Source organism: Arachis hypogaea, chromosome 20 (assembly GCF_003086295.3).
Source record: "Arachis hypogaea cultivar Tifrunner chromosome 20, arahy.Tifrunner.gnm2.J5K5, whole genome shotgun sequence".
NCBI classification, from domain to species: Eukaryota; Viridiplantae; Streptophyta; class Magnoliopsida; order Fabales; family Fabaceae; genus Arachis; species Arachis hypogaea.
This window is the reverse complement of record NC_092055.1, coordinates 121,592,393-121,619,785: the sequence shown is the minus strand read 5'-3', so window position 1 is coordinate 121,619,785 and position 27,393 is coordinate 121,592,393. Positions and strand designations below refer to the sequence as shown.

Here is a 27,393-nt window from a genome sequence, read left to right as displayed (position 1 = left end):
ATATATATATATATATATTATCTCTTCTGTTTCTGTAAGAACGTATTTTTCTTTTAGATGTCGTAACGTCTCACCACCTCTGATTTATGACTTAAGCGTAAAGTTCTGTGTAGTAAGGTGTTACATTATGTTATCAAAGCAATCATTCCCGTAGAGTCTGAGGGACGGACTGACTATGCTTCTGAGCATACTCTGAATTTTGTTTATATGCCATTTAGGATGTCTACCTGACATATATAACATAATTGTTCACGAGCATACTTCTGGGAATTTGAAGTACTAGGCCTGAGATATTGAGACTAATCACTATAATATCGATTATTTAGTGTGGACAGGACCTAAATGGCATCTCATGGACATAGACGAGGTGGAAGACGAGGACGGAGAGGTAATGAGGAAACCGTACTGGTAGGTACTCTGACTGATTTCGTCACCGCGGTGAGAACGTAGCTACGACCATTAATGTTGCTACTACTGCAACCAACCGAGCGGTGGATCAGATGGAACAACAAGCTGGAAGTGGTAATGAAAGTGGTAATGGACATGGTGGTAGAGGTGATATTCTAAGTATCATGGTACCAATGGAGATAGGGAGCTTTTCGGAGTTGGTCAACAAGAATTGAGTGGTGGAAGAGTGCTCGAGAAAGACTGTTTTGGCTAAGAGTAACCGCTAGGAATCCTATCGGAAGGAGAAAGGAAAGAGCTTTACACCAAGGAGCCAAAATTTCAAAAGAAATAGTTACGTCCCTCTACATCCTCAGGGTTAGGACAATTACCGAAGGAATGACAACCACCATGGAAATGGAAAGAGAAAGCAGGCGAGAACATATTCAGATGGATTGAGGTGTTTCAAGTGCGGGTTACCAGAGTATAAGGCAAGAGATTGTCCATGTAGGAGGGCTAAAGATGCCGGTCGAGCTCAATAATAGGGCCAGAATTTTGCCATGATGACGAACGATGCAACTAGATCTGATTCTTTGATCCGAGGTGATAGGGAAGCTGGTAACCAAACTCTAATTGCATTGTATAATATTGAAACACCGTGTTTATTCATATTTTATGATGGAGATGAGGGTTTAGGACTGAAAGTATCAAACTTAAAACCAAACTTTAACTCAATTGTGCCATTTAGAATGTTGTTGTTAGGGCTGGCAGAACTTAGGATTTAGTTAGAGGGAGTAACGGAAGAAGAAATTTGTTTGACCGAGTATTTTCCTGTAGGGAGCATCAATTATGTCTGTGAAGAAGAAAGACGACAACTGGAGGCTTTATGCGAGAGAAAGTGCTAATGAATCTTTGTAACTCGATCTGTATTTTCTTTTGTAAAATACATTAAAGTTTTTGTTTCGGATTCCTTCTTAGAAAATAATTTGATCATCTTCCCAATTCTATTCTTTTATCGCATGTATCCATGCATGAATAATGTACCTTTCACGTGAGCCTGAGCTTTTTTTTTAAACAGTCAAACGATCCTTAAATTCTTGGAAACTTGCCATTGAGTTGAGTTGCCTTCCTTTGTGAACTTGCATATCTTTAAAATCATCTGAGACTTATTTTATTTCATATTCCTTGTTCTTTTTATCAAGAATTCTTGATTTAGATTCTTTTCTTGAGATGCACTTTAATTCTCTTTCTGATGCATTTCGTTGTTTTTCTACGATCTCGCTTGATCGCAGTACAAGGTATCCTTCCGATTTCTCGTGAATACTGATCATGTTGTTTGTTCTCTTTTGAGCTTAGTATCCTTGTGATATGGATTTTACAAAACCACAAACGATCGGTAAGTGCACTAAGTCGTACCAAGTAATACCACGGGAGTGGGTTATCGTTTTCACGAGAATTAACGGAGTAAACAAGCAATAATCACTTGATTATTCTAGTTAGACAAGCACAAACTTAGGGTTTCAATATCAAATAGCATAAAAACAAAGAATTAAACAAGAGTAAACTAAAATTGGTTTAGAAAGTAATATGATTAAGAGAGTTAAGGTTTTAGAGATGTTGAGACTTCCGAAAAAAAACTTTTCACTTTCTACCTTGATCATGCAAAGATGTATCTATGGCAAATAATTAGTAATCAAACCCCAATCCCTTGGTAATTCAATTTTCCTTTAACCTAATTAATTGCTAATCCCTTAGTCAATTATTTAAGAAAAGAGGTGAAGCACTTCTACTAATTTAAAGACCACACAATTCACAAGAATTATTCTTAGTTGATTCGATGTTACTTATCATGTCTAGTTTTCAAACTTAAGAATTATGAAAATAAGTTTTCAAGCTTAAATCAATTAATTAACTTTTCCAAGATATTTAAAGAATTCAAGTTAGAGAAGAATTGTTTCCCAACACATTCAAATCATTCGGATGAAGAACGAAAATTTTTTCTTAAGAAAATATCAATACATTAATCAAAGATAGAAAAGATAGAATATTAGTTCATAAGAATCAATAGAGCTCCTAACCTTAACCGAGGAGATTAGTGGCTCATGCTTCAAGAGAAAACCTAAAAATTATGAATTGTAAAAATTGCCGAAGAAGAGAAGGAAGAAGGATCACGTGTGTGGCTCTCCTCTCCTATTTATGCTAACCCTAAAAGCTACTTTAGAATTTATACTAATTTAAAAAGATACTAAATTAAATCCAATCTAATTAATTAAGTCTTAATGACTCTTAATTAGCTAATGATCTTTCTTGTAATTCTAAATTTGGAGCCTTGCTAAGTTGAAATCATGGGCTTGAAACTTCAATCTTGGGCCAACAAAACACTTGAAGTTTGAGAAATTAGTGAAGGATTAGAAAGGATTAGAGAATCATTGGAGGCCCTGGAAGGTGGCCCATTTGTGCGTGGAATGCATGGCCTGCCGTGCAACGTGTGGCCAAGTTTTGAGAAGTGTGGCCTCTGTTTTAAGCTAGCCGTCCCAACATGCATTCCCGCTTCCCATGGCCAAGTTTTTGGCATCAATTGGCCCTCTGTTTACTTCCATGCATCCCACAACTGGATCCCCATGTCCCACGGCCAGGCTTGTGGCAGCCATGGAGTGTATTTTATGGCATGAGTGTAGCTACCTTAGCCGCATGTCCACTATAGGCTATTATATATTATTAGAAATCTCTGAATGTTAGATTTTTAACTCCACTAGAATTGCATAATTTGAATTTTTGTAGCTCATGTTATGCTCATTAGAGTGTGGAGAGGTCACGTTGCACGGTTAGGTGTCCATGTTGCAGGCTGGTTGTTTTTAGACGCTGAAAGGAAAGGGTCGTTCAAGGCCCAAACTAAATGGCCACTATAGACTATTATATATCGTTGGAAAGCTCTAAATGTTATCTTTCTAATGCCACTAAAACGACTTTATTTGGACCTCTATATCTCATGTTATCCTTACTGGAGTATGAAGAGGTTAGGGTTGCAATTTCTCTTTGAACTTTCCTAGCTTGTTTCCAACTCTTGCTTCCCTGGGAGGTTACTTCCTTTTGTATGCAATATTTCTTGGATTTCCCAAAGGCTTATTGGGTTTCCTCTCCCTTTCTTGGTCCTATTGTTCCTCTTGCTTGTTGATTGTGCTTGATTTTAACAATTTTCTACACACACCAAAACTCAAAGCAAACTCGAAGAAACATTGATTAAAGCACAAAAATCTCCATTATAACAAGAAAATCACTAACTATATTTAAAGAAATCATAAATAAAATAACTAAAGATGCTCATGCATCACAATACCAAACTTAAAATCTTGCTTGTCTCCAAGCAAGAAAAGAATTATGCACAAAAGAGTCCTCTAAATTGGAGTGGGTTGAAGAATTCCTTGACATTTCAGTGAGTGAAGTGATCAAGTGACAGTGAGGTGAACTCTGAATTGTGTGAGCATGTATGGATTCCAGTGCTTACTAGGCTTACAATTGAAAGTCTTAGAACTTAGCAACTTCATTCAGATGATATTTTATAGGTCTCTTTATATATTTTCACCTTGAAGACCGCTTCCTCTTTTTCTTTTTTTGGGTGTTTTGTACCTTGAGCCTAGCCGTGACTTTAAATGTTGTCTCAAACTTTGCTCGACACAGAAATACCACAAGCACTTAACTATGGGACTCTTTGAGTCCATGCTTCTTTTTATTCTTCCCAGTCAGTGGTGCTCAAAGCCTTTGGCTTCTCTTTTATTTGCACTTGGCTTTGACTCTAAATATTTTATCTCAAGATTTTCTTGATATAGTCACACCACAAGCGCTTAACTAGGAAAACAACTCTTTGAGCTTTAGTTCTTTTGAACCTTCCTAGCCATTGGTGCTTAGAGCCTTAGGCCTTACTTTTTGTTTTATTTTTTCTTTCTTGCTGTTATAGATTTTTGAGATCCTCTATAATACTTCTATAAACATCATTCCATGTCTTAGAGCTCCCCATGTAAAATTTCACAAACACATAACCTCATGACACAATCATACTATCAGGACTTCCATTTCTCTTAATCTTTACTTGCCCCAAAATTTAAAAATTTTCTTCAACTTTTTCCATTCAAAAACTCTTTGTTGCATGATTAAGGATATTGGGTGCAAACAATTTCAAAAGTGAGGTAAAATAAGGAAGATTAAATCATGATTATCAAAATAGATGCAAGATATAAGAAATAAAAGCTCAAAGATAGAGTTACCTCCCTTTTCATCATCTTTTAGGCTATGTAGAGCATAGCCTCCAACACCAAAATTAGAGTGGTTGCTTGTCCTCAAGCAACAAAGAAAAACAATGGTGATGAAATTATGAATAAGCGTGGTTGGCTAGTAAAAACAAATAAGTGATGCAAGAGCTTATTCAAATAAAATAAACATAATTAAAAACAAAATGAAATTAAAGACACAATGAAATAAAATAAATAAGTTGCTAATGCGTTTGCATGGGTGAAGTGTGGCAACACCAAACTTAGTGTGACACACTCAATGAGAGGTTGGGCCAAGTACCCAGTGAAAAGCAAGCATCATGTTGGTGTAGCAACATCAAACTTAATACGTGAGATATATATGCAACATGAAGCAAAGCAAAAAGAATGATGAAAAGAGGTTACCTAATGTTGGGTTGCCTCCCAACAAGTGCTCTTTTAATGTCATTAGCTTGACGTGTGGTTCTTGTTAAACTTGAATTCTCTTCCTCTTCTTTTAATTGGTTAAGAGAAAAGATTTTAATGGAGAAGAGGAGAAAAAGGATACCATCCGATATGGTTGCCTCCCAATAAGCATTCTTTTACTGTCTTTAGCTTGATTCAAACCGCTTTTTAGGATAGAGGATGGGTTGATTTTTGTTGACCGTCTCCTTCTCATAGATATTGTCTTTTGTTCATTGACCACGATCCTTCTTCTTGCTTTCCTCGATTGCCTCCACCTCTTCTAGTGCTTCTTCTTTTTCAGGACTTAAGTGTTGTGTAGTGCTTGGAAGGACCCCTTTATCAATAACTTCTTGGATTAATGGGTCAATTAAATCAACTCCCATGTAGCTCTCTGATTCACTGGAGTATGGACACCTTTAATTGATTCCCTTACATTATTTTGTAGGATTTTGCATTGTTTCTCTTGAGAAGGAATTTGCTTGTTCCTTTGTCACCTGTTCGGTAATCAATTCCACATGTTTCTCCAGAATGTTGATGGAAATTTCTTGGCTTTCGAAATTCATTCGTGTCTCATGTGTGCACCCTTTAGTGTATTGAGCAAATTTAGCAAAAAACTCAGCAACGGTATTCTCCAGTTTGTCTATGGCAAGCTCAATAGATGATGGTTCTTGATATGAATAATTAAGAGGTGGGTTGAGGCTTCTTACATAAATTTAGTAAGGGATTGCTCTAGTTTTTTCCATGAAAAGATCAAGAGATGATGGTTCTTGATGGATAGGAACTGGACCACTAAACTTTTCTTAGTCTTGACTTTCCCACCCAAAATCCTGATAGTTCCTCTATCCACGGAAATGTGAATCATTCTTTGAGTGTGAGTAGTAACTCATGTGGTCTCTCTCCATTATTTTTCTTGACATAAAATACCAAACTGAATAAAACGCACCATGTGGTAAAAAAAATAAAAGAAGAAAAAACAGAAATGGAATTTTAAGAGAAATCGAAAAAGAAAAAAGGTCTAATCTAGGTAATCAATTGATTGGTTTGCTGTTAATCTTAATTAGTTCCCGACAATAGCACCAAAAACTTGATGCGGATTTTATAAAACTACAAATGATCGGCAAGTACACCGAGTAATACCAAGTAATATCACGGGAGTGGATTCTCGTTCTCATGAGGATTAACGAATTAAGAAAGTAATAGTCACTTGATTATTCTAGTCAGACCAGCACAAATTAGGGTTTCAATAGCAAATAGCATGAAAATAGAGAATTAAATAAGAGTAAACTAAAATTGGTTTAGAAAGTAATATGATTAAGAGAGAAGGTTTCAAAGATGTTGAGACTTCTGAAAAAAATACTTTTCACTTTTCACTTTGATCATGCAAAGATGTATCTATAGCAAATCATTAGTAATCAAACCCCAATCACCTAGTAATTCAATTTCTCTTTAACCTAATTAATCGCTAATCCCTTAGTCAATTATTTAAGAAAAGAGATGAAGCACTTCTACTTATTTAAGGACCACACAATTCATAAGAATTATTCCTAGTTGATTCGATGTCACTTATCAAGTCTAGTTTTCAAACTTAAGAATCGTGAGAAGAAGTTTTCAAGCTTAATTTAATTAATTAACTTTTCCAAGATATTAAAAGAATTCAAGTTAGAGAAGAATTATTTCCTAACACATTCACATTCTATGGATGAAGAACGAAAAATTTTTCTTAAGAAAACATCAATGCATTAATCAAAGGTAGAAAAGCTAGAATATTAGTCCATAGAAATCAACAGAGCTCTTAACCGTAACAAAGGAGATTAGTGGCTCGTGTTTCAAGAGAAAACCAAAAAATTATGAATTGTAAAAAGTGTCGAAGAAGAGATGCAAGAAGAATCATGTGTGTAGCTCCTCTCCTATTTATACTAACCCTAAAAACTACTTTAGAATTGATACTAATTCAAAAAGAAACTAAATCAAATCTTATCTAATTAATTAAGTCTTAATGACTCTTAATTAGCTAATGATATTCCTTGTAATTAAAATTCAAAACTTAGAGCCTTGCTTAGTTGAAATAATGGGCTTGAAACTTCAATTTTGGGCCAACGAAACACTTGAAGTTGGAGAGATTAGTAAAGGATTAGGAAGAATTAGAGAAGCATTGATGGTCCTGGAAGGTGGCCCATTTGTACGTGGAACGCATGGCCTTGGCCGACCAATGTGTGGCCAAGTTTTGAGAAGTGTGGCCTCTGTTTTAAGCTAGTCGTCCCACGCATGCATTCCCACATCCCATGGCCAGGTTTTTGGTATCAATTAGATCTCTGTAGCTCAAGTTATCTTTGTTGGAGTATGAAGAGGTCAGGGTTACAATTTCTTTTTGAACTTCCCTGGCTTGTTTCCAACTCTTGCTTCCCTAGAAGGTTACTTGCTTTTGCATGCAATATTTCTTGGCTTTCGCAGGGGCTTCTTGGGTTGCCTCTTCCTTTCTTGGTCCCAATGTTCCTCTTGCTTGTTGATTGTGCTTGATTTCAATAAATTCCTACACATACCAAAACTCAAAGCAAACTCCAAAAAAATTGATTAAAGCACAAAAATCTCTATTATAACAAGAAAATCACTAACTTTGTTCAAAGAAATCATAAAGAAAACAATAAAGATACTCATGCATCACCTTTCGACATAAACTCGATCTTATTTCAGTGCCGTGTATGATTTCTAGATGTGACCATCGAGATATTAGTCCCTTAGAACCCGACTTATGGACACGGAAGACGGAACTTGTAAGTATGCGACATCACGAGGTGTTATGAAGCTTTGATTTTTGCAGATTGCATTGCTGATGACCAAGTTAACTTGCAAGGATACATATTTAGTGTAGATGCCTGAATGTGAGGAGAGTTTCCAAACTCTGAAAGAGACGCTAACTACAGCACAAGTGCTTGTGTTACCTGAACCTCATGTGATATTTGAGGTTTGTTGTGATGTTTTATTAAAGGGTCTAGGGTGTGGGCTAATTGGTGCGCAAAATTGAACTCCACAAGTTTCACACAGATGAATCAGCAAGTGTACCGAGTCGTCCAAGTAATACCTCAGGTGCGTGAGGGTCAAATCCCATGGATATTGTCGGATTGAACAAGCAATGGCTATCTTGTAAATCTTAGTCAGGCGATTAGAAAAGGTGGTTGTTTGTTTGAAAGCATAAATAAAATAGTAAAGAAAAAAATACCAGGTTGGTGTGAAAACAATGATAGAGATTCAGTTAAGGCTTCGGAGATGTGTATTCTTTCTGGATTAACTTTTCTTACTGTCTACTTCAATAATGAACGATTCATTCAATGGCAGCCGTAAGTGATTAACTCATGTCCTCTCATCAAGTTAATCTCTTCTAAACCATAGTAGTCCACCATATCCGAGCAACTCATGTCCTCTCATCAAGTTAACTCATGGCTTTCCACTATAGCCGAAGGTGAATAACTAAGCAATCCACTCCCCTTCGCGATCCTACTTAAAACCTCACAGACAAGTTCGGATCTTCCGGATCAAGGAATGCTGCTTCTCTGACTCTAACTTTAACACCACAGAGACCTCAGTAACCCACGGTCAATGGAATTTTATGTCACTTATCCAAATTCGCCCAGGTATGCTCTTGGAGTCCGCAGTGGTTCAATGCTATTCGGGTCAAGACTCACATGGAACCCATGTAGAACAAGGATGAATGTCACGGTTCATCCTCAATTAATGAGATGAAGACTGAAAATGCACAAGAGAATGGAATCAAACATGTATTAAAATAGAAACAGTAGTATTATTAATCCATGAGAATCAGCAAAACTCCTAACCCTAACTTAGGAGGTTCAATTGCTCATACTATACAGAAAGTAATAGTAAAACATGCAAAAGAGAAAAGATCAAAAGTAAAAAAGGTCATCCCTAAAAAATGTGATCTTTGTTCTTTTTATACTAATCTAATAATGAAAAGAATACAAAAAAGTATGATAGAATAGACTAAAGGTGCAAAAGTCCACTCTTGGGCCCACTTTGGTTGAGTACTTGGGCTGAACTTGGCGTCCAATCTTGAGGGATGGACATTAAACACCCATTAGGGGGTTGAGCCACGCTGCCTTATGCTTCTAGGTGGGTGTTGAATGCCCCAAAGGGGGTGATTGGGCGTTCAACACTGGCTTGAATCTCCTTGGGGCGTTGAACGCCAGAAAGGGGGTAGTTCATTGGCATTCAACACCCAATATGGGCAGGCTCCTTCGAAGAAAAGTATAAACCATTATATATTGTTAGAAAGTTTTGGAAGTTAGCTTTCCAACGCCATTAAGAACGCGTCATTTGAATCTCTGTGGCTCTAGAAATGCTCGTTAGAATGCATGGAGGTCAGAATCTGACAGCATCTGCTACGCTTTCCTCGCCTCTGAATCGGACTTTGCCAAAACTCCTCAATTTCAGCCAGAAATTACCTGAAATCATCAGAAAACACAACTCAAAGTAGAATCTAAAAATGTGAATTTTGCACTAAAACCTATGAGAATATAATGAAACTTAAACAAACATAACTAAAACAATATGAAAATGATGCCAAAAAGCGTATAAAATATCCGCTCATTAGAACACTATACATAAACTGTTGCTTGTCCCCAAGCAACCAAAAATAAAGTAGGATCAGAAAAAAGAGAAGGGTACAATAAATCTCAAAATTTTCAATGAAACTCAGTTCCAATTGATGAGCGGGGCTAGTAACCATTTACTTCTGAACAGTTTTGGTATATCACTATCCTTTGAAGATCAGAAGTATTGACATCTTTAGAAACTCAGAATCTGGATGATATTATTGATTTTCTTAGTTCAACTTTTCTTGATTCTTGAACACAGCTTCTTTTTTAGCTTGGGCGTGACCCTAAGCGTTTTGTTTTCTAGTATTACCACCAGATACATAAACGGCACAGGCACTTAACTGGGTGAACATAATTGGATTGTGATTAAGCTTTGCTAGAATCCCCAGACAGTGGTACCCAGAGTTCTTAGGCACGCTCTTTTGCTTTTTGGATCACGACTTTAACTGCTCAGTCTCAAGCTTTTTACTTGACACCTTCACACCTCAAGCATTTAGGGAAGGAGCTCATTTGAACTTGTTAGGCCAAGATTTTATTTCTTTAGACCCTTCTAACTATTGATGCTCAAAGCCTTGGATCCTTGCTCTTGCCTTTTGGTTTAAAGAGCTATTGGCTTTTTTTTTTCTTTTTTTCTTTTCTTTTCTTCTCTTTTTTTTCGTTTTCTTTTCTCTCTTTTTCTTTCTTTTTTTTTCGCTGTTTTTTCTTGCTTCAAGAATCAATTTTTTTATTTTTCATATCACTAATAATACTTCTCTTTTTCCATCATTCTTTCAAGAGCCAACATACTTAACTTCAACATCAAATATACACTGTTAATTCATACATTCAGAAGGTAAAAGTAATTCCACCACATCACATAATTGGACTATTCTTATTATATAACTTGAGTTTATGTATCTCACTTTTCTTTTTCAAATAAAATTTTCTTTTAAGCATAGTGAGAGATTCATGGAATATTTTATAGCCTTAAGACATAAACAAGGGTGATCATGCACTAAAAACAGGAAACAGACAATAAAACACAATGGAAAGCAGAAAAATAACATAGGCAAGGGAATGGAACGTGACCACCTTAGTGACGGCGGCTACTGCCTCCTCTAGTGGATCCAATGGAGCGTTTAAGCTCCTCTATGTCTCGTCCTTGCCTTTGTTGCTCTTCCCTCATAGCTATTTGATCTTCTCTTATATCATGAAGGATGATGGACTGCTCCTGGTGTTCCAACCTCAGTTGATCCACATTGGAGCTCAATTCCCCTAGAGAGGTATTCAGTTGGTCTCAATAGTCTCTAGGAGGAAAATACATCCCTTGAGGCATCTCAGGGATTTCTGGAGGCGGCTGTACAGGCTCTTGTGCAGGCTCTCTTACATGCTCCATCCTTCTTTTAGTGATGGGCTTGTCCTCCTTAATGGGGACATCTCCTTCTATGACAATTCCTGCTGAATTGCATAAGTGACAGATAAGATGTGGGAATGCCAACCTTGCTTAGGTGGAGGGCTTTTCTACCACCTTGTACAGCTCTTGAGGTATCACCTCATGTACCTCCACCTCATTCCCAAGCATAATGCAGTGAATCATGATGGTTCGGTCAATAGTTACTTCGGACTGGTTACTAGTAGGGATGATAGAACGTTGGATGAATTCCAACCATCCTCTAGCTACGGGCTTGAGGTCAAGCCTTCTTAGTTGGATAGGCTTGCCTTGAGCATCCCTCTTCCACTGAGCTCTTTCTACACAAATGTCTGAAAGGACTTGGTCCAGCCTCTTATCAAAATTGTCACTTCTAATGTAAGGGTATGGGTCTCCTTGCATTAATGGTAGTTGGAGTGCCAACCTTACACTTTTCGAGATAAAATCCAAGAGAAACTCTCAAACCACGGTGCGCCAATTTTTGGGATATGGGTTCACACTAGTGTCATGCTTTTTCGTGACCCAAGTATTGGCATAAAACTCTTGCACCATTAATATCGCAACTTCCGGGATAGGATTGGTCAGAACTTTCCAATCTATTTTCCGGATTTCTTGTTGAATCTCTGGGTACTCATTCTTTTTGAGCCTAAAGCGGACTTAGGGAATCACCCTTTTCTTTGCCACTACTTCATAGAAGTGGTCTTGATGAGTCTTGGTGATGAATTTTTCCCTTTCTCAAGATTCAGAAGCGGAGTCAATGGCCTTTTCTTTCCTCTTTCTTGAGGTTTTACCAGACTTTTGTGCCATTCTTAGGGATGGTAGTAGTAAAAAAGCAAAGCTTTTGTAACACCAAACTTAAAAACTTTGCTCGTCCTCGAGCAAATATGAGCAAAAGGGAAGAAGAAAGTAGAAGAAGAAAAGAATAGTAGAGATAGAGAGAGAGATTCGGCCAAATAGGGGCTAGTGTGTATGAGGTGTGTGGTGGAAGGGTTGTAGGAAGGATTATTTATAGGAGTGGGAGAGGGTTGAGTTTCGGTTATGAGGGGGTATGGGTGGGAAAGATTTAAATTTGAAATTGGTGGGGGTTAGTGGGAATTGATAGATGGGAGTGACGAATGGTTTTGGGAAGAGAAAAAGGTGATGTGGATGTGATTGGTTGAGGGTGTGTGTGGAAAAAAGGGAAAGTATGAGAGATAGGAAGGTGGGATAGGTGGAGATTCTGTGAGATCCACTGATCTTGAGAGGCTAGGGAATTCGAATTCCCTGCTCCCTTGTGGGCATTGAACACCCAGCTTCTGCTCCTTGGCTAGCGTTCAACGCCAGCTTCTTGCTCCATGTAGGGCGTTGGATGCCCATTAGGGTCTCCCTTCCTGGCGTTCAACGCTAGGTCTTTGCTCCTTGTAGGGCGTTGAACGCCTAGGATGGTCCCATTCCGGCGTTCAACACCAACACAGCTGCTCCCTCTTGGGTGTTGAACGCCCACACTTCTCCCTGTGCGGCGTTCAACGTCGGCTTTCTTACCCATATAGGGCGTTGAACGCCCCTCCTGCCTCTTTGTCTGGCGTTCAACGCCAGCAAGGGGATCACTCCAGGGTGTTCTGTTTCCATCTCTGAATGTCTCTATCTCTGACTACTGCACATGATCACAAACTTTAAAAAGGAAATAACTATAAAAATAACTTAGTATAACTCGAATAGAAATAACTGAAAAAAATAGGAATACTATAATTATTGTTGGGTTGCCTCCCAACAAGCGCTTCTTTAATGTCACTAGCTTGACAGTCAGCTCCTTTACGGAGATGGATAGGGGCTCAGAATTTCACCCCTTACAGTGAACTTTCTTCCTGTGCTCTCATGGATGAGCTCCATGTACTCTAGAGACAGGATCTTATTCACAGTGTGTCGAATGACTGGGTTGTCTGTGAAGACAACTCTCATGCCAGGTGAGAGGTCTTCGGTGGGGATTTTTTTATCCCTCCAGCCTTTAGGTACCTTTTTCTTAGTACCTTCATTCTCATTGCTTGATGATGGTTTCTCAATACCAAACTTAGATTTGGTGTCGGGGGCTCTGTAAAGCTCTGCACAGAGAGAGATGGTTAGAACACTAAGTGTTGTACAGTTGTCTCTCCTTTAGGGAGGAAGTTAGTTTTAGGCATCTTGCACAAGATGTGATATTTCCACAACTGCAGAATGAGCTCCCCCTTTGCCACATCAATTATGGCATTGGCAGTGGCTAGGAAAGGTCTTCCAAGGATGATGGATTCATCCTCGTCCTCTCCAGTATCTAAGATTATAAAATCTGTAAGGATGTAAAAGTTTTCAACCTTTACTAAGACATCTTCTACCAGACCATATGCCTTTTTCAGTGAGTTGTCTGCCATCTCTAATGAGATCTTGGCAGCTTGCACCTCAAGGATTCCCAGCCTCTCCATGACAGAGAGAGGCATGAGGTTTATGTTTGCCCTAGGTCGCATAAAGCCTTCTCAAAGGTAATTGCCCCTATGGGGCAGGGGATTAGGAAGCGTCCGGGATCCAGTAGTTTTTGAGGTAGTTTCTGCTGAACCAAGGCATTGAGTTCCTTGGTGAGCACGGGAGGTTCTTCCTCCAATGTTTCTGTTCCAAATAATTTGGCATTCAGATTCATCAGAATTCATAAGTACTGAGCAACTTGCTCTTCCCTAGTTTCCTCTTTCTCATCAGAGGAGGAGTATTCTTCAGAGTCTATAATCTACAACAAGGCATTCAAGGGAACCTCTATGGTCTCCTCATGAGTTCTGGTTTCTTTTAATTCTTCCAAAGGAGGGTCTTTAGTGGGCGTTGAATGCCCAGCTACTCCCATTGTGGTGTTCAATGCCAGAACTTGTCCCTCTTTGGGCGTTGAACACCCAGCCTCTACTCCTTGGCTGGCATTCAACGCCAGAAGGTCCTCTTCAGATTCGGCCTCAGTTTTCATACTGAGAGCTTTACACTCTTCTCTTGGGTTTACTTCAATGTTACTTGGAAGAATGTTAGAAGGGATCTCAGGGATCCTTTTACTCAGCTGATCAATCTGTACCTCCATATTCCTAATGGAGGATCTTGTTTTAGTAATGAAACTGTGAGTGGTCTTAGAGAGATCAGAGACTATAGTGGCTAAGTCAGAGAGGCTCTGCTTAGAAGTCTCCATCTGTTGCTAAGAAGGTGGGAATGGTTTGTTATTGAACCTATTTTAGTTTCTTCCACCTTGGTTATTATTGAAGCCTTGCTGAGGCTTCTGTTGATTCCTCCATGAAAAGTTGGGATAATTCCTCCATGATGAGTTGTAGGTGTTTCCATAGGGTTCCTTGTTGGGATTCCCTGAGGAATTTCCCATATAGAACTTGTTCCATCATGTGTTGATCTGGATCAAATGCATCTCCTTCATAGGAAGCTTCTTGAGTGCTGTCAGCTGTAGCTTGTGATCCAATCAGATGCTGAGAGATCATGTTGACCTGTTGGGTCAGGATCTTGTTCTGAGCCAATATGGCATTTAGAGTGTCAACCTCCAAGACTCCTCTCTTCTGAGCTACCCCATTGTTCATAGAGTTTCTCTCAGAAGTGTACATGAATTGGTTATTTGCAACCATGTCAATGAGTTCATGTGCCTCTTCAGGCGTTTTCTTCAAGTGGAGTGATCTACCAGCAGAGTGGTCCAATGCCATCTTGGACAATTCAGAGAGACCATCATAGAATATATCTAGCATGGTCCAGTCTGAAATCATCTTAGGAGGGCACCTTCTGATCAGTTGCTTGTACCTCTCCCATGCTTCATAGAGAGATTCACCCTCTTTCTGTCTGAAGGTCTGAACTTTCACCCTAAGCTTGCTCAGCTTCTAAGGTGGGAAGAACTTGGTCAAAAATACATTGACCACCTTCTCCCAAGAGTCTAGGCTTTTCTTAGGCTGAGAAAATCCAGTCATAACCTAGCTCTGTCCCTTATAGCAAAAGGGAAAATCATAAGTTTGTAAATCTCTGGACTCACTCCATTAGTCTTGATAGTATCACAGATATGTAAGAAATCAGAGATGAATCTGTTGGAATCTTCCTATGGAAGTCCATGAAACTGGTAGTTCTGTTAAACTAGAGTGACCAATTGAGGCTTCAGCTCAAAATTATTTGCACTAATGGCAGGTATAGAGATGCTGCGTCCATAGAAATCAGAAGTGGGTGCAGTAAAGTCACCTAGGAGGCTAGGACCTTCCTTGCATCTCCTCTGTCATTGGGATTGGCTGACATGTCTGTATTCTCTGCTTCTTATTTGAAAAGATCCGTGAGGTTTCCTCTGGAGTGTTGTGCTCTAACTTGTTGTAAATGCCTTCTTAGAGTCCTCTCAGGTTTAGGATCAGGATCAAAGAGAGGTTCTTTCTCCATGTTCCTACTCATAAACAAGAAAAGAAAACCAAGAAAAGAAAGAATGGGAGTTTCTATGTCAGAGTGTAGAGAGCTCCCAGTGAGATATCTAGAGAAGATAAGAAGAATGAGGGTAGAGAGGGGAGGTAGAATTCAAAATAATAGAGAGAGATATATGCTTGAGAATTCAAAAATTAAAAAGAAAGAGATTTGAAAATCAAGATATTTTTGTTTTATTTTTATTTTATTCATTTATTTCGAAATAATAAAGAAGAATAAAAGAAAATTAAAAGCTAGAACAACTAATTAACTAAAAAGATTTGGAAATTAAATGTGATTCTAAAAGTAGTTTTCGAAAATAAAAGAAAGAAAAAGTCAAACAAAGATTTTGAAATTCAAATTTAAAAGAAAGTAAAGATTCAAAAGTTAAGAGTTTTAATTTTAAAAGGAAGATAAGATAAGTAAGTTTTAAAATTTAAAAAGAAAGATAAGATAAAGATTTTAAAAAGATTTAGAAAAATAAGATTTAAAAATTTAGAAATTTTGAAAATTAAACTTTAAAAGATAGTAAAGATTTAAAAAGATAAGAAATTAAAATTTAAAATTTTAAAAGAAGAGAAGATAGGAAGGATTTAAAGTAAAAAGATATGATAAAGATTTGAAAAAGATTTGAAAAGATAATATTTGAATTTTGAATTTTGAAAAATATTTTATTTTGAAATTTGAAATTTGAATTTTAAATTTTGAAATTGAATTTTAAAATTTGAATTTAAAATAAGATAAGATAGGATTTTTGAAATTCAAAGAAAGATAAAGAAAGATAAGATAAAGATTTGAAAAAGATTTGAAAAGATAGGATATGAAATCTAAAATTTAAACTTTACTAACAAGAAAACACCAAACTTTAAATTTTTAAATCAATATAAGAAAAGATAGCAAGATTTTCGAAAATTTAAAAAAAGATATAAGAAATTTTTTTTTGGATTTTCAAATTTTAAGGAAAAAGAAAAACAACTGAGAGATACCAAACTTAAAAATTTAAGATCAAATGACACTAATTTTTGAAAATTAAAAGAAAAACAACTAAAATCCACCAAACTTAAAATTTTTAAAATTAAACAACAGAAATATCAAGAACAATTCGAACACAATGAAGAATACTTAAGAACAATTTTCGAAAAACTAAGGAAAGAAAAACAAAGAAACACCAAAAAGACACCAAACTTAAAAATTGACACAAGACTCAAACAAAAGAAAAGAAAAAGATGATTAAAGATAAAAAGTTTTTTTTAAAAGTTATTGAAAAAGAAAATAAGAAACACAGTTAAAAGAGCAATAAAACCTACAAAAAATACCTAATCTAAGCAACAAGATAGTCTGGTAGTTTGTCAAACTCGAACAATCCCTGACAACGGCGCCAAAAATGTGGTGTGCGAAATTGAACTGCACAAGTTTTGCACAGATGAACCGGTAATTGCACGGGGTCGTCTAAGTAATACCTCAGGTGAGTGAGGGTTGAATCCCACGGAGATTGTCGGATTAAGCAAGCAATGGCTATCTTGTAGATCTTAGTCAGACAATTAGAAAAGATAGTTGTTTGTTTGAGAGCATAAATAAAATAGTAAAGAACGAAATACCAGGTTGGTGTGAAAACAGTGATAGAGATTCAGTTAAGGATTCGGAGATGCGTATTCTTTCCGGATTAACTTTTCTTACTGTCTACTTCAATAACGAATGATTCATTCAATGGCAGCCGTAAGTGATTAACTCATGTCCTCTCATCAAGTTAATCTCTTCTAAACCATAGCAGTCCACAATATCAGAGCAACTCATGTCCTCTCATCAAGTTAACACATGGCTTCCCACTATGGCCGAAGGTGAAGACCTAAGCAATCCACTCTCCTTCGCGATCCTAATCAAAATGCCACAGACAAGGTTGGATCTTCCGAATCAGGGAATGCTGCTTCTCTGACTCTAGCCTTAACGTCACAGAGACCTCAGTAACCCATGGTCAATGGGATTTTATGTCACTTATCCAAAGTCACCCAGGTACGCTCTTGGAATCCGCAATGCACTCTCTAGCTGTGGTTCAATGCTATCCGGGTCAGGACTCACACGGAACCCATGTAGAACAAAGATGAATGTCACAGTTCATCCTCAATTCATGAGATGAAGACCAAAAATGCACAAGAGAATGGAATCAAATGTGTGTTGAAATAGAAATAGTAGTATTATTAATCCAGAGAATCAGCAGAGCTCCTAACCCTAACTTAGGAGGTTCAGTTGCTCATACTGTACAGAAAGTAATAGTAAAACGTGTAAAAGGGCAAAGATCAAAAGTGAAAAAGGTCATCCCTAACAAATGTGATATTTGTTCTATTTATACTAATCTAATAATGAAAAGAATACAAAAAGTATGATAGACTAGACTAAAGGTGCGAAAGTCCACTCTTGGGCCCACTTTGGTTGAGTACTTGGGCTGAACTTGGCGTCCAATCTTGAGGGATGGGCATTGAACGCCCATTATGGGGTTGAGCCACACTGCCTTATGCTTCTAGGTGGGCGTTGAATGCCCCAAAGGGGGTAGTTCATTGTCGTTCAACGCTGGCTTGAATCTCCTTGGGGCGTTGAACGCAAGAAAGGGGGTAGTTCATTGGTGTTCAATGCCCAATATGGGCAGGCTCCTTCGAAGAAAAGTATAGACCATTATATATTGTTGAAAAGCTCGGGAAGTTAGCTTTCCAACGCCGTTGAGAACTCATTATTTGGATATCTGTAGCTCTAGAAATGTACATTTGAATGCATAGAGGTCAGAATCTTACAGCATCTGCTACGCTTTCCTCACCTCTAAATCGGACTTTGCCAAAACTCCTCAATTTTAGCCAGAAATTACCTGAAATCATCAAAAAACATAACAACTCAAAGTAGAATCCAAAAATGTGAATTTTTCACTAAAACCTATGAAAATATAATGAAACTTAAACAAACATAACTAAAACAATATAAAAATGATGCCAAAAAGTGTATAAAATATCCACTCATCGCTGATGCAACACCAGAATGTTGTGGTTTTTGCTTCATGGTGGACGAAATTGTGATCACATTAATGTAGTACTCTTTGTTATTGTATGGAATCATTATTATGGCTCTTTACTATGCGTGGACACAACTCCGTTCAACTAACCAGCAAGTGTACTAGGTCGTCCAAGTAATAAACCTTACGTGAGTAAGGGTCGATCCCACAGAGATTGTTGGTATGAAGCAAGCTATGGTCACCTTGCAAATCTCAGTCAAGCGGATTTAAACATGATATTTTATTAGATTAAAATAAACAATAAAAGGGATAGAGATACTTATGTAGATTTATTGGCAGGAATTTCAGATAAGCGAATGGAGATGCTTTTCGTTCCTCTGAACCTCTGCTTTCCTGCTATCTTCATCCAATCAGTCTTACTCCTTTCTATGGCTGGCTTTATGTGATACATCACCACTGTCAATGGCTACTTTCGGTCATCTCTCGGGAAAATGATCCAATGCCCTGTCACGGCACGGCTAATCGTCTGGAGGCATCACCTTTGTCAATGGCTTCATCTTATCCTCTCAGTGAATAATCTGCTCACGCACCCTGTCACGGCACGGCTATTCATCTGTCGGTTCTCGATCATGCTGGAATAGGATTTACTATCCTTTTGCGTCTGTCACTAACGCCCTGCAATCGCGAGTTCGGAGCTCGTCACAGTCATTCAATCATTGAATCCTACTCGGAATACCACAGACAAGGTTTAGACCTTCCGGATTCTCTTGAATGCCGCCATCATTCTAGCTTACGCCACGAAGATTCTGGTTAGGAGATCTAAGAGATACTCATTCTAGCTTAATTCATGTAGAACAGAAGTGTTTGTCAGGCACGCGTTCATAAGGGAGAAGGATGATGAGCGTCACACATAATCATCACCTTCATCACGTTCTTGGGTGCGAATGGATATCTTAGAAGCGAAATAAGATGAATTGAATAGAAAACAGTAGTACTTTGCATTAATCTTTGAGGAACAGCAGAGCTCCACACCTTAATCTATGGAGTGTAGAAACTCTACCGTTAAAAATACATAAGTGAAAGGTCCAGGCATGGCCGAGAGGCTAGCCCCTCTGATCTAAGAACCAGGCGTCCAAAGATACCTAATACAATAGTAAGAGGTCCTATTTATAATAAACTAGTCACTAGGGTTTACATGAGTAAGTAATTGATGCATAAATCCACTTCCTGGGCCCACTTGGTGTGTGTTTGGGCTGAGCTTGAGTGTTGCACGTGCAGAGGCCATTTGTGGAGTTGAACGCCAGTTTCTGTGCCAGTTTGGGCGTTCAACTCTGGTTTTGGATCCTTTTCTGGCGCTGGACGCCAGATTTGGGCAGAAGGCTGGCGTTGAACGCCAGTTTACGTCATCAATTCTTGGCCAAAGTATGGACTATTATATATTGCTGGAAAGCCCTGGATGTCTACTTTCCAACGCTATTGGAAGCGTGCCATTTCGAGTTCTGTAGCTCCAGAAAATCCACTTTAAATGCAGGGAGGTCAGAATCCAATAGCATCAGCAGTCCTTTTTCAACCTCTGAATCTGATTTCTGCTCAAGTCCCTCAATTTCAGCCAGAAAATACCTGAAATCACAGAAAAACACACAAACTCATAGTAAAGTCCAGAAATGTGAATTTAACATAAAAACTAATGAAAACATCCCTAAAAGTAACTAGATCTTACTAAAAACATACTAAAAACAATGCCAAAAAGCGTATAAATTATCCGCTCATCACAACACCAAACTTAAATTGTTGCTTGTCCCCAAGCAACTGAAAATCAAATAGGATAAAAAGAAGAGAATATACTATAAATTCCAAACTATCAATGAAACATAGCTTCAATCATATGAGCGGGACTTATAGCTTTTTGCCTCTTGAATAGTTTTGGCATCTCACTTTATCCATTGAGGTTCAGAATGATTGGCATCTATAGGAACTTCAGATTTCGAATAGTGTCATTGATTCTCCTAGTTCAGTATGATGATTCTTGAACACAGCTTCTTTATGAGTCTTGGCCGTGGCCCTAAGCACTTTGTTTTCCAGTATTACCACCGGATACAGAAATGCCACAGACACATAATTGGGTGAACCTTTTCAGATTGTGACTCAGCTTTGCTAAAGTCCCCAATTAGAGGTGTCCAGGGTTCTTAAGCACACTCTTTGTTTTTGCTTTGGACCTTGACTTTAACCGCTCAGTCTCAAGTTTTCACTTGACACCTACACGCCACAAGCACATGGTTAGGGACAGCTTGGTTTAGCCGCTTAGACCAGGATTTTATTCCTTTAGGCCCTCCTATCCACTGATGCTCAAAGCCTTGGGATCCCTTTTATTTGCCCTTGCCTTTTGGTTTTAAGGGTTATTGGCTTTTTCTGCTTGCTTTTTCTTTCTATATTTTTTTTTTCTAATTTTTTTTTCGCCTATTTTTTTTCTTTTTTTTTCTGCAAGCTTTGTTCTTTGCTGCTTTTTCTTGCTTCAAGAATCATTTTTTTATGATTTTTCAGATTATCAAATAACATGTCTCCTAGTCATCATTCTTTCAAGAGCCAACATATTTAACATTCTTAAACAACAACTTCAAAAGATATATGCACTGTTCAAGCATACATTCAGAAAACAAGAAGCATTGTCACCACATCAATATAATTAAACTAAGTTCAAGGATAAATTCGAAACTCATGTATTTCTTGTTCTTTTGAATTAAAACATTTTTCATTTAAGAGAGGTGATGGATTCATAGGACATTTATAACTTTAAGACATAGTTACTGACTACTAATGATCATGTAATGAAGACACAAACACAGATAAGCACATAACATAGAAAACGAAAAACAGAAGAAATAAGAGCAAGAAATGAATCCACCTTAGTAATGTCCTTGAGCTCTTCTATTTCTCTTCCTTGTCTTTGCTGCTCCTCCTTCATTGCTTTTAGATCTTCTCTGATTTCATGAAGGATGATGGAGTGTTCTTGATGTTCCACCCTTAGTTGCTTCCAATAATTGTGTGGAAGAAAATGTATCCCCTGAGGTATCTCAGGGATCTCTTGATTTGCAGTCAAATGTTCTACCACTGAGCTATAGACCCTTGATGGAAGCTTTTGTCTTCCCTTTCCTCTTTCTAGAGGTTTCTCTGGCCTTAGGTGCCATCAATGGTTATGGAAAAAACAAAAAAAACTATGCTTTTACCACACCAAACTTAGAATGTTGCTCGCCCTCGAGCAAAAGAAGAAAGAATAGAAGAATAAGAAGAAGATATGGAGGAGATGGAGGGAGAAGTGTATTCGGCCATATGGGTGGGATTTGGTGGGAAAGAGATGTTGAATTTTGAAGATAGGTGGGTGTATGGATGTGAGTGGTAAATGGAAAACAGAAGGGATGATCATAAATGGAAAGAGAGATGATGAGGTAGGTGGGGATCCTGTGGGGTCCACAGATCCTGAGATGATCCTGTGGGGTCCACAGATCCTGAGGTGTCAAGGCATTTACATCCCTGCACCAATTTAGGCATGTAAAATGCCCTTGCACACAACTCACAACTCTGGGCGTTCAGCGCCAGGTTGGTGCCCATTTTGGGCGTTCAACGCCCCTTTGCTGCCATTTCTGGCGTTGAACGCCAGAACCATGCTTGTTCTGGGCGTTCAGTGCCAGGATGCTCCCATTTTGGGCGTTCAGCGCCAGAACTATGCTCTGTTCTGGCGTTTGAACGCCAGACAGATGCTCTTCCAGGGTGTGATTTTTCTTCTGCTGTTTTTGATTCCGTTTTTGAATTTTTTGTTTATTTTGTGACTCCACATGATCATGAACCTAAGAAAACATGAAAAACAATAAAAATAAGAATTAGATAAACATTGGGTTGCCTCCCAACAAGCGCTTCTTTAATGTCAATAGCTTGACAGTGGGCTCTCATGGAGCCTCACAGATGTGCAGAGCTTTGTTGAAACTCTCCAACACCAAACTTAGAGTTTGGATATGGGAGTTCAACACCAAACTTAGAGTTTGGTTGTGGCCTCCCAACACCAAACTTAGAGTTTGACTGTGGGGGCTCTGGTTGACTCTGCTTTGAGAGAAGCTTTTCAAGCTTCCTCTCCATGGTTGCAGAGGGAGATCCTTGAGTTTTGAATACAAGGGAGTTCTCATTCCATTGAAGGACTATTTCACCTCTGTCAACATCAATCACAGCTCTTGCTGTGGCCAGGAAAGGTCTTCCTAGGATGATGGATTCATCCTCTTCCTTTCCAGTATCCAGGACTATGAAATCAGTAGGTATGTAAAGGCCCTCAACCTTTACTAATACATCTTCTACTTATCCATAAGCCTGTCTTCTTGAGCTGTCTGCCATCTCTAGTGAGATTTTTGCAGCTTGCACCCCATAGATTCCCAGTTTCTCTATCACAGAGAGGGGCATGAGGTTTACTCCTGAACCAAGGTCACATAGAGCTTTAAAGATCATAGTGCCTATGGTACAAGGTAATATGAACTTTCCAGGATCCTGTCTCTTCTGAGGCAATGTCAGTTGATCCAGATCACTTAGTTCATTGATGAACAAGGGAGGTTCAACTTCCCAAGTATTAATGCCAAATAATTTGGCATTCAGCTTCATGATTGCACCAAGAAACTTGGCAGTTTGCTCTTCAGTGACATCCTCATTCTCTTCAGAAGAGGAATACTCATCAGAGCTCATGAAGGGCATAAGGAGGTTCAATGGAAGCTCTATGGTCTCTAGATGAGCCTCAGAGTCCCTTGGTTCCCCAGAGGGAAGCTCCTTATTGATCACTGGACGTCCCAGGAGGTCTTCCTCCTTGGGATTCACGTCCTATCCTCTCCTCATAGGTTCGGCCATGGCGCTTATGTCAATGGCCTTGCACTCTCCTTTTGGATTCTCTTCTGTATTGCTTGGGAGAGTACTAGGAGGGATTTCAGTGATCCTTTTACTCAGCTGGCCCACTTGTGCTTCCAGATTTCTAATAGAAGACCTTGTTTCATTCATGAAACTTACAGTGGCCTTAGATAGATCAGAGACTAGATTTGCTAAATTAGAAGCATTTTGTTCAGAGTTCTCTGTCTGTTGCTGAGTTGATGATGGAAAAGGTTTGCTATTGCTAAATCTGTTTCTTCCACCATTATTAAAGCCTTGTTGAGGCTTTTGATCTTTCCATGAGAAATTTGGATGATTTCTCCATGTTGAGTTATAGGTGTTTCCATAAGGTTCACCTAAGTAATTTACCTCTGCTATTGCAGGGTTCTCAGGATCATAGGCTTCTTCTTCAGAAGGTGCCTCTTGAGTACTGTTGGATGCAGCTTGCATTCCATGCAGACTCTGAGAAATCATATTGACTTGCTGAGTCAATATTTTATTCTGAGCCAATATGGCATTCAGAGTATCAACCTCAAGAACTCCCTTCTTCATAGGCGTCCCATTGCTTACAGGATTCCTTTCAGAAATGTACATGAACTGGTTATTAGCAACCATGTCAATGAGTTCTTGAGCTTCTGCAGGCGTTTTCTTTAGGTGAATGGATCCACCTGCAGAGGTATCCAATGACATCTTAGATAACTCAGACAGACCATCATAGAATATATCCAGGATGGTCCATTCTGAAAGCATGTCAGAAGGACACTTTTTGGTCAACTGTTTGTATCTTTCCCAAGCTTCATAGAGAGATTCACCTTCTTTCTGTCTGAAGGTTTGAACATCAGCTCTAAGCTTGCTCAGCTTTTGAGGAGGAAAGTACTTGGCTAAGAAAGCCGTGACCAGCTTATCCCAAGAGTTCAGGCTGTCTTTGGGTTGAGAATCCAACCATAATCTAGCTTTGTCTCTTACAGCAAAAGGGAAAAGCATGAGCCTGTAGACTTCAGGATCTATTCCATTAGTCTTAACAGTATCACATATCTGCAAGAATTCAGTTAAGAACTGAAAAGGATCTTCAGATGGAAGTCTATGAAACTTGCAGTTCTGCTGCATCAGAGAAACTAATTGAGGTTTCAGCTCAAAGTTGTTTGCTCCAATGGCAGGAATGGAGATGCTTCTTCCATGTAAATTGGAGTTAGGTGCAGTAAAGTCACCAAGCATCTTCCTTGCATTATTATTATTTTCGGCTGCCATCTCCTCTTCCTGTTCAAAAATTCCTGAAAGGTTTTCTCTGGATTGTTGTATTTTAGCTTCTCTTAATTTTCTCTTCAGAGTGCTTTCAGGTTCTGGATCTGCTTCCACAAGAATGTTCTTATCCTTGCTCCTGTTCAATAACAAAGAGTACTACATTAATGTGATCACAATTTCGTCCACCAAGTTTTTGGCAGAGGCCATTTGTGGAGTTGAACGCCAGTTTCTGTGCCAGTTTGGGCGTTCAACTCTGGTTTTGGATCCTTTTCTGGCGCTGGACGCCAGATTTGGGCAGAAGGCTGGCGTTGAACGCCAGTTTACGTCATCAATTCTTGGCCAAAGTATGGACTATTATATATTTCTGGAAAGCCCTGGATGTCTACTTTCCAACGCAATTGGAAGCGCGCCATTTCGAGTTCTGTAGCTCCAGAAAATCCACTTTAAGTGCAGGGAGGTCAGAATCCAACAGCATCAGCAGTCCTTTTTCAACCTCTGAATCTGATTTCTGCTCAAGTCCCTCAATTTCAGCCAGAAAATACCTGAAATCACAGAAAAACACACAAACTCATAGTAAAGTCCAGAAATGTGAATTTAACATAAAAACTAATGAAAACATCCCTAAAAGTAACTAGATCTTACTAAAAACATACTAAAAACAATGCCAAAAAGCGTATAAATTATCCGCTCATCACTTCACGATATTGAGGCCAAATAAGTAAATTATCTGACTCATGACCAGGAACTTGTTACGGTTATGTTTCCATTAAAAGTGTGGAGGCACTATCTGTATAGAGTGAAATTCTAAGTCTTCTCTGATCATAAGAGCTTGAAATACCTCTTTGATCAGAAAGAACTAAATAAAAACCAAAGGAGGTGGATGGAGCTGTTGAAGGATTATGCCTTTGAACTGAGTTATCACCTAGGAAAAGCTAATATGGTGGCAGATGAATTGAGTCAAAAATCTCTAAGCGTCACTTGGATGATGATCAAAGAAGAAGAGTTATTGAGAAAGTTTGTGAATCTCAACTTGGGTGTTAGAGAGGTGGCTAGGAGTGTATGTTTGAACCCGCTGCATATCTCTAGTAACGTTAAGGTTGAGATTCAAAAAGCTTAGCTGAATGATCAGAAGCTGCAGAGAATGCTACAAGTGATTGGGCAGAAGAAGCAAGGAGAGCTTATCCAAGATAGAGAGGGAGTTTGGAAATATAAAGAGAGGATCTGTGTGCCGAATGTGGGAGATCTGAGATAGGAAGTGTTGACAGAGGCTCATAAGAGTAAGTTCTCAATTCACCCTGGAATAACAAAAATGTATCACGACTTAAAGGCAATGTTCTCGTGGCCAGGAATGACAAAATGATATGGTGGAACACATGTCTAAGTGTTTGACGTGCCAGAAGGTGACACCAAAGGCCACCCGGGATGTTGCAACCTTTTGAAATTCCATAATGGAAGTGGGAAGGTATCACCGTGGACTTTTTGTCGGGCTTGCCAATGACTAGGACATGATTTGATGTGGTGTCGATGACTGTTGATCAATTGACAAAGTCCGCTCATTTCTTTCCTATCTGTATGATTTATTCCTTGGAGGAATTGGCGAGGCTGTATGTTAATGAGATTGTAAGATTATATAGTGTGCCTATGACTATAGTGTCAGATAGAGACCCCCGATTTACTTCAAGGTTTTGGGGAGCTTTTCAGAAGGCGTTCGGAACTCGATTATACTTAAGTACAGCATACCATCCTCAAACCGATGGTCAATCAAAGAGGACAATACAAACTCTAGAAGATATGTTAAGAGCTTGTGTGCTGGACCAACCGATGAGTTTGAATTGATATATACCGCTAGTGGAGTTTGTATACAACAACAGTTACCATGCAAGCATCGGAATGGCTCCGTATGAGGCTCTATATGAGAGAAAGTGCCAATCTCCACTATATTGGTATCGGGCTAGAGAGGCAAGTTTGTTAGGGCTTGAATTAGTGGCTGAGAGGACAGAACAGATTAAGAGGATTCGAGCCAAAATTCTTACCACTCTGGGTCATTAGAAAAGCTATGTTGATCGAAGGCGGAAGCCTTTAGAGTTTGAAGGAGGTGACCACGTGTTCTTGAAGGATACTCTGACTATGGGTGTAGGTATAGCGATAAAGACAAAGAAATTGAATCCCCGTTACATTGGTCCATTTCAAATTCTGAAGAGGATTGGGCCGGTGGCATATCAGATGACTTTGCTGTCACATCTTTCGAACCTGCATGATGTATTTGATAAACCCCAATTTTGTGGTTTATCTTGGGTTGAATTTAGTAGATTTTATCAACTTATCTCATATTTATTCAATGAAATAGCATGGTTTTGTGAATTTCTCCTACTTTGTGCTTAAGAGTGAAAACATGCTTTTTAGTCCATTGATAAACCCAAATTTTGTGGTTTATTGATGAGTCCATATTTGATGGTATATTTTGACTCAACTGGGATGGATTCTAGCACATGAACTCACGCTTAAGCACCAAAATAGCATACTTTTGTGTTTTGTCCCTGATTTGATCCTAAATGTGAAAACATGCAATTTTGTGCTTGAAATGAGCAATTTAATTCCACTTTTATGTCATTCGATGCCGTGATATGGTTTGTGAGTGATTTCAGGCCTTAGAGGCAAGAATGGATGGCTAAAAATGGAAGAAAGCATGCAAAAAGGGAGAAAACATGAAGAAAACAAGGAAAAGCACACACAGCGGAGTGGATC

At 38.6% G+C, this 27,393-nt stretch overlaps 1 non-coding gene across 1 annotated transcript; it reads left to right on the top strand.

The window, feature by feature from the left end:
• The first annotated feature begins 24,150 nt into the window (after window positions 1-24,150).
• On the top strand, window positions 24,151-24,258 carry LOC112788256 (small nucleolar RNA R71). The gene has a single exon (XR_003195628.1). It is a non-coding gene; the product is annotated as a small nucleolar RNA R71 (small nucleolar RNA).
• The last annotated feature ends 3,135 nt before the right edge of the window (window positions 24,259-27,393 follow it).